Below are 12,647 nucleotides of genomic sequence, written 5' to 3'. Positions count from 1 at the left end.
AAGTTTCATGTCACCTTTCAAAGCATCCCCATCCCCTGCTCCATCCTCCCTGAACCTTGACAAGGAGGGTGCAGCGTCCCGTCCCAGGTTGGGGCAAACCTCAAACTTTCCAATCCTGGAAGCTCCGCCCTGGCGCGCGGTATCCCGGGCAGCAGAACGTCCGTTGCCCTTTAACAGCTGGCGTGACTCGGGGCCACACGCGGGGCCCCGAGTTCCAGCCCCGCCCGCGGGGGTTCGCCCGTTGGCATCGGCAGTTTGGCCGTTGGCACGGACAGTTTGGCCACCGGCATCGGCGGTTTGGCCGTTGGAAGCGCTGGCCGGCCGTTTCCCCTCCCGCCCCCTCCCAACCTCCCCACTGTCCCATCCCAGGACAATCCCGCGGGATGAGGGAGGACCAAGGCGACTCCAGAGAAAAGTTTTCTGACGCCGGCCATGCTGCTCCAGCTGGCCCGGGGGCAGTGGGAACCCCGCCTCCCTCGAAGGCCCAAGTCCCCTCGGGAGCCGCAGGCCCACTTACCCATTCGTTCCTGTGTACCCCGCAAGGATGAGCTGCCGTTGGCGCTGGCGACAGCGCGGTCCGCCATCTTCACAGCCAGGCTGGGAACCACCACCGGTGGCTCTGGGGCCGCACCGCGCTGGGGCCGCAGCAGCCGGGACCCGGGAGGTCCGGGCAGGAACCCCGGGGGACGGGACGGGGCGGGGCGGGGCCCAAAGAGCCACCGCTCCGCCTTGGGACCCTCAGTCGAGGCAGAGCGACTCTTAGCAGGCCCAGTCGCTGCCCCGGCTGGCCAGCGACTGACTGAAGAAACTCTTACCTGCCACGCTCTAGCCCTGTTGCGCGTTCCGGGCGCCAGCCAATCAGCAGCCTGCTTGCCCATGCTCCGGTTTCCCCTTTCTCACCTCTCCCTAGCAACACAGTCACATTCCAGCCTTCGCCATCCATTCCTCAGTTCAGGGGCACTTATCTATTTATCTATCTATTTAGTTATTTATTTATCCTGCTAAGTCTGTAGTAAGTCTGCTGGGGACTCTAAGCACCTCACAGCAACCTATCTCCCTTCCATTCTCTCTCTGGGCCTCTCCCCCACAGCTTCGGCTTTTCTTTATGTAGTGTTTCAAAGACAGCAGACTTCTTCTTCTGAGATTAAGAGTATATCCACCATCATCTGTATTGAAAACACAATATTCTTAGTTAAGTAGTATCAATATTTTAATAGCCAATGTTTAGTTAATACTTATAAATTGCTGTTAAAATATTTTGGTACTAAGAATAAGGTATTTGTCAAAACTGACAGATTTAAAAGTATGTTTTATCATAAAATTCAAATACTTATGTTTGTGTAATTCAAAAGTAAGTTTGTAAAACTCAGAAAAGTACTCAAAAATACTCATTTTGTATTGGTGTGAAAGAGGTGTGGGGAGAACTGGAGAGTAAAGTAGGAGTTAAACCTTGTAATTTAATTATAGTTAAAGTCCAGGTAAGGTGAAAACAGTTAAGTATTGGGAGAAACAGAATTAAGCATTCTTTATGTAAGTGTCGTGTCAAACAATCTTTTTTTAAAACATCCTACTGACAAAACCCCAAATACACAAGCCTACACCCAAATATCATCCAAAACTCAAGGAGATTTCCATTAGAAGTCTGAACTGTCAGTATAATGTGAAAACAGACTTACACTTTTTACAATTTATACAATAATACTAATTGACTTAAGTTCTGTTAACTTTTAAGAGCATTTAAGAAATATATGCTAAATAATGAAAAATAATTTTTATAACTAGAAACATATTTATATTCCAATTTCCTAGGAAGATTATATTCTCATATATGGCAGAATATTAATTGGCAACTTTCATTGTCTTCAACTCTGTAATTCTACTTTAGAAAATTACATCCACTGAATTATAAATTTGATTATGAAAACAGCTAAATATTTGACACAAATTCCCTTAAAAATTAGATATAATGTTTAACAGTGGTTACAAGTAAAAGTTTCAAATAATTTTCAACAGTTTCTTCTAAAAAATAAAACTGTATTCCTTTTCCTATCCAGTACAGAATGGCATCTCTGAAAATAGTACATTAACACCAGTTTTTACTGACTCACCCTTCTCATTCTTACAACAAAGATGCGTATTAATGAAATAGTGACTTTTTAAATTGTCTTCCAGAATCAGAGACACTCTTGAGAAGTTCTAGATAATCTCAGGAAGCAAATTTTCAAGCCTCAAGCTCATATACAAATTGTAACCAAAATGACATAGGAATAGGTTTGCACACACATTTCCAAAAACAAGTATTTCATGAGCCACCCTACAATATTATTTATTTCTTTACCTTTGAGCATTGTTAATGACTTTTATTTATTTTTGCTGTGCTTTTTAATTTCTGTTAATATTTTACGATGAAACTCATTTGAAGTTCTGGGCTCAAAGTGAAAAACTGAAAAGTATGAGCAATAGAAATGAGTTCCAGCATGGCACCGGTGGCTCAGACCTGTAATCCTATTTATTCAGGAGGCAGAGATCAGAAGGATCGTGGATCGAAGCCAGTCCGGACAAATAGTTCTAAGAGACCCTATCTAGAAAAAACCCTTCACAAAAATAGAGCTGGTGAAGTGGCTCAAGATGAAGGCCCTGAGTGAAAAGCCAGTACCAAAAAAAATAAATAAATAATAATAATGAATTCCACACAAAACTTGTTGAATGAGTAAAGGCAAGTAATATTACTAGCAACAACAGTATTTAGTTTACACTATTTTGTTGCAAGGTGATTAGGATTTTAAAAATATTTAAGAGAAACCAATCATTCTTGTAATTCCAGCACTTAAAAATAATTTTTATTATCAATAAAATTAACCTTTTCTTATAGGGAAGTAAACAGAAATAATTCTAACTATGTGAACTTACTGGTTTTTGATCCTATGTTTGCATCCTTGAATCTTAAGATATTACCCAAGCACCCTTCACGTGAAGAACGACCTCTTGGTGTACCACTTCCTCCTCTTCCACACCTCAGACTTCTTTGGGGGACTTTAGTTCTTGAAAGAGGTGGCAGTTTGTGCCTACCATGACTTTCAAAAGATGGTTTCTTCTTGGCTTGCTCTACTTTGTTTTTCCATCCAAACACTAAAAAGATCAAGTACATCATCAATACCATCGAATTTAACTTAAATTCTTCAATATATTCCTATTTTTATTGCAACAACACTCAAGTTTTAGGTTTTTCCAAAAGTAAACACTTTCCTCTTAAATGAATACGTGCTTCACAATCCACTGTGCACCAAAATGTGCATTACTACCATTTCTTGAAATGTCTCTCACATTTAAAAGTAAAATTAAAACCTCACTGTGATATATTTTATAATACATAAATCTTAATCTTTATATACCTGCTACATACATAAAATTTTAGACAGTTACACAAAATTATTCCTCATGCTATTCATTCTGTTTCACTATTTGTATGTTAAAATTTAAGAGAGGAGAAGTCCCCCAGTATGATTTCCTATTCACTACCTACTCTAGTTCTAATAATTTTATTTCTTTAAGTAGGATCTTTACTTGGTCTCATTTAGAATTTTCTGCCTGACTCATTTCACCTTTTGTTTTACATATGTGTAATTATCAAAGTACTTCTTTAATACAGTATTTCCTGTTTTTATTTCTGAGAAATATGTCAATGTCCTAAATCATCTCATGATAAATTTCTATTGATTTCTTTTTCTGGAGGTCAAAGTGATTTTTAAAACCTAATTCAGGTAACTGTTCCACTCTGTTGGCTTATTCCTTTTGAAACATACCAAATCCTCACTAAGACCGCAGGTAAATATTTATATTCTCCCAATATCTACTGCCATATAGGCCAGCCGTGGAGCTTCATTTGCTATTTCTGGCCTAAATGTTTTCTGAAGATTTGGAGTGGCTATGTCGGTTCAGTATTCAGGAGTCAGTTAAAATTTCTTGATCTTTCTATATAATAAAAGTGTTCAGTGATTAAGCACTGATTAAATCATCAGTTCAACTGAAGACTTTAGAGGGAAATTGGATTACTAATAATTATTCTTCATGTGTTTATACCTAATGGAAACTGTGAGCCAAATCTCACTGTTAAGTTTCTTTAAAACTTTAACATGAAAGTAAAACACGAAGAAAATACTGTGCTCATGTATCAAGAGTTTAACATTATATTTCAGAAATAAAGGCAATTAGCATCCATGGATCACAATAAAGAAAGTTTAAACTTGCTGAAGGTAATTCAACAATGAACAAATATATGATAGAGTGAGCATAAAATGCATTATATCTTTTGGAATTTGAATCAAAACTATTATTCCTGAAATAGCACTTTTTGGGTTTTTTTGCAAACACTATCCTATTTCTTCTACTATTCTTGTGGGGTTTTCTTCTAAAGTTTAGCAGTTTTTTGGAGGCTAACAACCTAGTCACATTTACACTGGAATACTAACAAAATTAAGTATAATGTACGTTAATTAATATGGTGTTTCAATCTCCTTCCAACAATTTTTGAGTGATTATGTAACAAAAAAGAACCATGGGTAAATAATTGTAGTTATATGGCATTTTGCCAACTTAAAATTTGTAGAAAAATGGCCAGGCATGGTGTCTCAAACCTGAATCCCTGCTTCTTGGTATACAGAGATTGGGAGGATCTCAGTTTAAGTCCATTCTGGGTAAAAATCCACAAGACCACATCTCAACCAATGGCTGGGTGCAGTGGTAGTGGGTGCCTGTCATCCCAGCTACAAGTGCAAGTACTAACAGGAGGATCATGGTCCATGCTGGTCTGGACATAAAGTGAAATACTAATCTCAAAAATAACCAACCAAAAAGGGCTCACAAAGGGGCTCAAGATGCAGAGCTCTACTTAAAAAGTACAAGGCCCTTAGTTCAATCCCCATTATTGCCAAAAGAAAAAGCAACACTGGAGAAAAATGGGAAAGATCTATAAATACTGTTACTTGCTGAACAGATCTAGATTATTATTAAAAGATTCCTACCGTTCCATTCCTACCTTAGCATCTGCAGGGCTTTCAAAAGTAATAAAAGCAAAGCCTCTAGACTTCTTCGTTTCTCAATGCTTCATCAATAGACCTGTAATACATGTAAACTTTTAAATTATGTAAACATAAAGGTTAAACTTCCATTCAACAAAATTGTCAGTCCTTAAACAATCTGTCACAAAGCTCTCATACAACAAACACAGCATTATCATCAACCATTTAAAAATCATCTTAAATGTAATCTAAAATTTTGTTTCATATTATATTAGTATTCTCAATATTATATGTAAAAGACTTCACAGTTAGCCTTTCTCACCACATTTCACACCAACACCCACAGCATATTAATTGTTTTTATCTTCAGTAGTAAGAGATGCTTAGGGCAACACTTTACCCATCCCATGCATCAGTGCTTTTGTAAAAATAAGGAAATGTTAAACCCAGAAAATGACAGTCCTAGTCATGTAAAGTTTCAATAAAAAGACATTTTTATAGTTTATATTTACTTTGAACGATACATAGATTGATTCTTAACTTCAATTACCTTCTAGTATGTGTCCAAATTTTCCAAACACTGCTTCAATAGACTTTGCATTGGTCTCTGCATTGAGGCCTCCTATGAAGAGTTTTCCAGGCCGAACAACTTGCATCATTTTGCTGTTAAGTGGGCCAAATGGTTCCAATTTTTACACTACATTTAAAATTCAAGAAAAGTACTGTAAATAGACTGATAATGTTTTTTACTTCTAAAAACTGAAACCTTTTAATACATAAGGCAAAAAGTAGCAATGACATATTAGGCCAAAGTTCTGGTTTCTATATGTATCAGATTAAAAAAAAACTCGGTTGTAAAATGAAATGGGCCCTGTGCCTGTGGCTCATACCTGTAATTCTGTCTACTCAGGAGGGAGAGATAAGGAGGATTGTCATTTGAAGCCAGCCCAAGCAAATAGTTCATGAGATCCTATCTGGAAAATATCCATCACAAAAAAGGGCTGGTGGAGTGACTAACAGTAAAGGCCCTGAGTTCAAGCCCCAGTACCACAAAAAAAAAAAAAAAAAGAAATGGAAAATACTATTGTAATCCTTTTGAGTTGAATATTCAGGTTGTAACTTTTAAAAATTTACATTGAAAAATGATACATCTTTATGGTTCACAATATTATAGTGGAATGAGTAAAGCTAAATAACATACCCATTCCTCACATAATTATATTTTCAAAGTGAAAACATTTCATATGTATTGTTTTAGCAATATAAAATAAGCAATACGAATTACTTATGGTCATCTGAGTTTTCAAAGCGGTCGGTTTTCACCTAAAAATATGTTAAAAGTTATTTTAAAAATTCATTTTTTGAACCCAATTATTTTTACAAAATGTACAAATTCATTTACAAAATGCTACGTATTTTCCAGTTTTTCCCCTTATCATGATTACATATGTAATACTCTCAGCTTAAAATTGTGTTTGCCAAACGTTTACATACTTAAAATGCTAACTGCTAAAAGCAATGAAAATTGTAGCCTTTATGAGGCAAAAGTAAACTTCGGCCACAATGTTTAAAGTAACTGACAGAAATTATAACAAATACCTCAAGTTTTGTTATTTCAGACAAGCAGGTAAGGATTTTGCTCTTGGAGTAACAGGACAAGTTTTTAATTGTAGTGACAGAATATCCTGCCTTTGTTTTTCTATTGTGACTCTATGTTGTCCCGGAAAAGAAAAAAAAAGCGTAAGTGAAACAAAATGGCTCCCGGCAATACGTCCAACAATCAATCCAGGACTAGACTGCTTGTCCAAATATAACAAAGGAAAAAAAATAAAGGTGAACCACCACAGGAGGGGTAAGGAGTTAAAATAGTAATAAGACTGATTTTCACTCCAACAAAAAGGTTTTCAACCTTTTTTCCCTTCCCAGACTCCACAAACTTTAAACCCATCCCCGTACTCAAGAACAAAATCCGGGTTCTTTGCCGGCTTTACTTTCTAAGGGTCCCTACATAAAGGGTATTTTTAGCATAACGAACCCTAGCTCCTTCCCATACACACGGCTTTACACATCCCCATTACATACATTACATATACAATATTTAATTAAATATACACATTTGTATATATATATATATATATACACACATACACAATGTACAATTTACTCGTACATTTAAAATTTTCCAATTAAATCCTGAGAGAAAAATCAAAATTCGGGTATTTCTCATTAAACGAAATGATTTAGCTTTGCGTTGTCTCTTCTGTCACTCAAACTCACTTTCGTACTTAAATTTGGAACTTCCTTACCCTCTCCTGGCTTTCTGCTCTTGTGTTAGCATTGCCCAGCGATGTGAGCTATCCTAAGGGTCCACGGCAACTGCGCAGGCAAGTAATATAAGGGGCTGGGGGACCCGGATGTGATGGTTGAAGCGCCGCAGAGGAAGTAGGGAATATGGAAGGTCCTAAAGTGAAGGGGTGACCCGAAAATTAATTTAGAGGTGCAGACGTGTATACAGATACTGATCGTACAATGCAAAAGGTAAGGTAGATGAACAGAACGGATTCTCCAATTTCTTTGCTTTACTTCATTACAATTGTGTTTTAATCAAGTTTAAGTGATAATCCACAATTTGTCTCCCCCTTCCAAATGTTAACGATATGGTATGCCCACATGTCTCCAAACGGCACAATTTTTAATTTGCAAGGGAAAAAATAAGCAATAAATAAACTTGTAAGAGGTATACAAATAAAACAATAAATAAAAATTAGGAAAGACATTTAAAAAAGGAAGTTACAGATCCAAAGCTTCTGTATCTTGAAAATTTAATTCTCAATTTTTTATTCAATAGATTGATGTAGTATCTGATCCAAACTTTCAAAATTGATAAGAACAGAGTTATAGAAGACAAATTCTCCTGAGTTTTTGTATAAAAAATTGTACCGTTAAGTAAATAAAACTCTATTCGGTAAAAAGTACATTTTCATTCATGATAAATATTTTTGTATTATCTATCACATTACTTTTTCTTATTTGAAAAGTGTTCCTTTATGATACAAACCATCATTTTCAGTGCCTAATATCATATTCTAACAAATTACTCTCCACTCCTTTTATTGTTTTTTGGCAATACAGAGGTTGAACTCAAAGCTGTGAACTTCCAAGACAAGGGGCTCTCTCACTTGAATCACATCTCCAACCATTTTTGGCTTCTAGTTATTTTCCAGGCAGGGTCTTGCTTTTTGCTAGAGGCAAAACACCTGTGATCATCCTACCTGTGTCTCCCACATGTCAAGGATCACCCGGGCACAACACCCTGCCTGGCTCCTTGGTGAGATTGGGGTCTTACTAAGTTTTTGACAGGGCTGGCCTTAAACCGCTATCCTCCCTATCTATGTTTCCCATACTTCTTTTTATACCCTATACATTCTGACCATGATAAGCAATATATTACCAAGTATGTCTTCTTTGATATCTTAAGCTTTCCTTGCAATATTCTTTCTTCAGGAGAATAATCCATCAGTGAAACCACATACCCAAAATAGATTTTTATATATTTATATAATTTATGGAAAATTGTGTTTAAATTGACAGTTAAAATTCTTAATATTTTTCTGAGTATTTTATCCTCATACTTGCCACATTCTTACAAGATAGACATTAATTTGGGTAAGGCTCTGTAAGTATATATCATCTCTTCTCTTTCATTTTGAACAGGTAAAATTTGTGACTTGTTTTAGTTAATATTCCTTGAAGGAAATTACCTTTATTAATGATTTTTGAAAAGGTAATAACTATATTATAAATGATAGAATGGTATGTTATCATGAATTGACAATTGCATGAGCCAGTCAGAGGATATCATAGGAAAAACAGTCATGGAATTAATATATTGTAGGATTGAGGATGTATTTTGATGGTTAAAAGAAAAATATTTACATACCACTACTTTCTAAATAATATTAGTGTCAACCACTTATTTGAATTATCTAAATATATTATCTACCAACAAAGTTTTTGTGACTCATATGGCACCTTTATTTTATTACACACGTTTTGGGCAAAAGGAACATAATGTACAAAACTGAAATTTGCCCACAGTTTCCAGTAATGTATTGACAGGAGAGCTGTAATTTTTTTTAAAAAGTGTCTTTTCATAACATTCATTACTAAAGAAAACCAACTTTTATGAAGACATATGGTAATAATTTTCTGAGATGTGTTTTGAGCAAGATTTTTGTTATTTATTTCTCATTTATTCATATGTGCATACCTTGTTTGGGTCATTTCTCCCCAATATCTTCTGCCCCTTCCCTCTCCCCCCCATGCCCCCACACTTCCAGGCAGAAACTCTTCTGCCCTTATCTCTAATTTTGTTGAAGAGAAAACATAAGCAATGATAAGAAAGACAAAGAGTTTTTGCTAGTTGAGATAAGGATAGCTATACAGAGAGATTCCTAGCATTGCTTCCATGTACAAATGTGTTACATTCTAAGTTGGTTCATCTCTAACTGTCCTTTTTTCTAGTTCCTGATCCCCTTCTCATATTGACTTCTGTCGCTTTAAAATTTCTGTAGTAGTTCCTCTGCAGTGAGGACATCAAATCCTATCATGTTTTGTGTTTCTTACCTGTCCTCATACCTCCTGTGTGTGCTCTCCCCTTATCATGTGACCCAAGTCCAACCGCATTGCTGCATTTGCACTAGATCTAAAGCCTGCATATGAGGGAGAACATATGATTTTTGGTTTCTGAGCCTGGCTAACCTCACTGTTTTGAGCAAGATTTAATCATAGATTATCTCTTCATTAGAAGCATTAATGACTATGAAACATTATAATGAATATTGTCATTAACACAATAGAGAAACAGGCTTCCATCAAAAATACTGGTAGCTTCACAAAAGTGGGGAGAACACTGGTGTTTGAACTCAGGGACTTGTACTTGCTAGACATGCACTATAAAACTCAAGTGACAAACACAGCCATTTTTGAAGTTATTTTTCAAAGAGGACTTCAGTTTTTGACATGATGTCTCTTGGATCATGATCCTCCTGATCCCACTTCCTGAGTAGCACTGCTTATAGGCATAAGATATCACACCCAACTCTAAGGTCCAAAATTTATTAAGTATGTAAAGATGGTTAAATTCCCTAACTACTGAAATTTATGCAATCAGCAAGAAGAAGATAATGATCATTTCTATCAAAGTATTTTGTTGTTAAATAATGTCCAGCACACCGTCAGGGCAATACTTAAAATATAGCTCAGGCCTCAAAAGAGTATAGATATTATAATTACCTTAACATAGGCATAACTTGAAATTAATATGTAATCCTGTTTTAGAGCAACATGACAAAACTATAAAAATATGTTTAAAAAGAATTGAGAGACAGGGCTGTCTGCTGTCTCCACTCCAATTCAATACAGTTTTGTGGAATTTCTAGCTAGATCAATAAGACAAGAGCAAGAAATAAAAGGAATTAAAATAGGGAAGGAAGAAGTCAAACTATCCCTATAAGTCCCAGATAGCTTTTCTCAGTGGCCACTAACATCTCAGGCTTCATTAGTTCTCTGCCGCACAAGCACACATTTCCTTAATTATTTTAACTACCTATCATAACCGTTAATTTAGTTTTTCTTAATATGTGGTAACCAGACTTGTGTGCAATAGCATAGGGGCGTATCTCCTATGCTCTTAAACAAGGATAAAACAGATTTTTCAGTGTTCTTCTCCAGGCCCTTCCCAGAGATGCCCAGGATTGTGAGGCATTTTAGATGCAGCCATACATGGAATTAAGGAGTTCAATTAAAGAGTTAAGAACTCTCATGTGCATTATCCTGTAGTTTTTCTTACATTTCCCTAAAATGTGCTCTACTAATCTTACACATCACTTTTATTGAACTTTATCATTTTTCTGCCTGTTTACAAGAGATGTGTGTTGGCACTTTGGTATAGTTTATATTTGTTTGCTTGACATTTTTCTACCTAGAATGGTCACATGTCCAAATACTGGTTCTCCTTCCATCTTCACTGTGCATCAGAATGGAACTTTTGGAGGGCTGCGGATATAGCTCAGTTGGGGAAGTGCACACTTAGCATACTCCAGCCAAGGCCCAGTTCAATCCTCAGCACCACAAAAAGAAGAAACAGAGAAAAGAAAAGGCATAGCCTTGCTAATGGTTTTAAAGCAATGAGAAAACTGAAGCTAAACCTATCTTTCTCAGATCACATAGGTAGCAAGTAGTGGCACCACATCTTAGTTGTACAATAAAAAGCAACTTGAGTTGAGATAGTAAAGCATTAAGAAAGAAACTAATAGGAAAACAAAGAAATATGCAATCGGGAAACCACAAAAATAGGTGAGTTCATGGAATTTTGTCTAAAATAACAACAAAGTCACAAGGCTGACAGATACTTCCAGAAGACCTCTCAGCATGTCTTTGGAATTGATAATAAAAACTGGGGACAATTTTCTACCACTTCCAGCTATCTACAATGAGTGACCACTTGGAAAGAATATATATAGCTGTCCATTACAGTAGACATGCAACTTGGAAAGAATATTCAGCTGGCCATTACAGTAGACCTTCCACTTGTAGAAGCTGTTCAAGATTTTCTAACCTTACAGGTTCTCCAGCTCTAAACTCTATGAGAATCTGGCTGTCAATCTCAGTAGCTTTCCCTGAATGTGTACAAAGTATTTTTTACATAATTTATTCTAGGCTGAGAAATCATGTGTGAATTTAGAAAAACAAGAAGGGAAAGGTGACAAGTCAATAGCAAACTTTCTTATGCTCATCTGGTTGAAATACTCAAAGTGTATTTTAAAACAATTCTGGCTAGGCACTGGTGGTTCACGCCTGCAATCCTAGCCACTCAGGAGGCAGATATCAGGAGGATCATGGTTCGAAATCAGCCCGGGGAAATAGTTTGTGAGACCCTATCTTGAAAAAAATCTATCACAAAAAACGGCTGGTGGAGTGGCTCAAGGTATAGGCCCTGAGTTCAAGCCTCAGTACTGAAAAAAAAGTTCTGTATAAAAATAGGAAAAAACGTGTTTGTTGAAAGAAGCCTATTTCTTTGGAATTCCTTTTCTTTTCTTTTTTTTTTTTTTTTTGGCAGCACTGGAGTTCGAACTCAGGGCCTCAGGGCCTCACCCTTGCTAGGCAGGTGTTCTATCACTTCAGTCACTCCACCAGCACATTTCTTTGGTATGCTACAACCAGTGCACAGGAAACATAACTAAACATATCCATACATTTATATCACGAATATATCTAATGTATATATTAATGCATATGCATATAAATGGACACTGTTTTAACTCATCAGCCAGGATCTCCACAGGAGATGAAACTGACCTAGTAAAGGTTGTCTTCTTGACCCCTTCAGGAAAATGCTGAGACCATGAGGGCAGTTTTAATCAAGATGGAGTTCTGTTCCAGTCTAACATGGGATATTTTCAATTCTGAATGTAGAAGGAGAGGCAAGAATGTAAAGGAGGGTTTTGAGTTAAGCCTTTTTTTGTTTTGCATGGCTTTTATGTTTTTATTTTGAAATGCTGTAAATTCAAGAGTACAGGTTAATTTCAATCACTGAAATAAACTAAGATCAGAAGGTCTTAGGTATTA

This window comes from Castor canadensis, chromosome X, assembly GCF_047511655.1.
Source record: "Castor canadensis chromosome X, mCasCan1.hap1v2, whole genome shotgun sequence".
Taxonomy (NCBI): Eukaryota; Metazoa; Chordata; class Mammalia; order Rodentia; family Castoridae; genus Castor; species Castor canadensis.
This window is presented reverse-complemented; position numbering follows the sequence as displayed.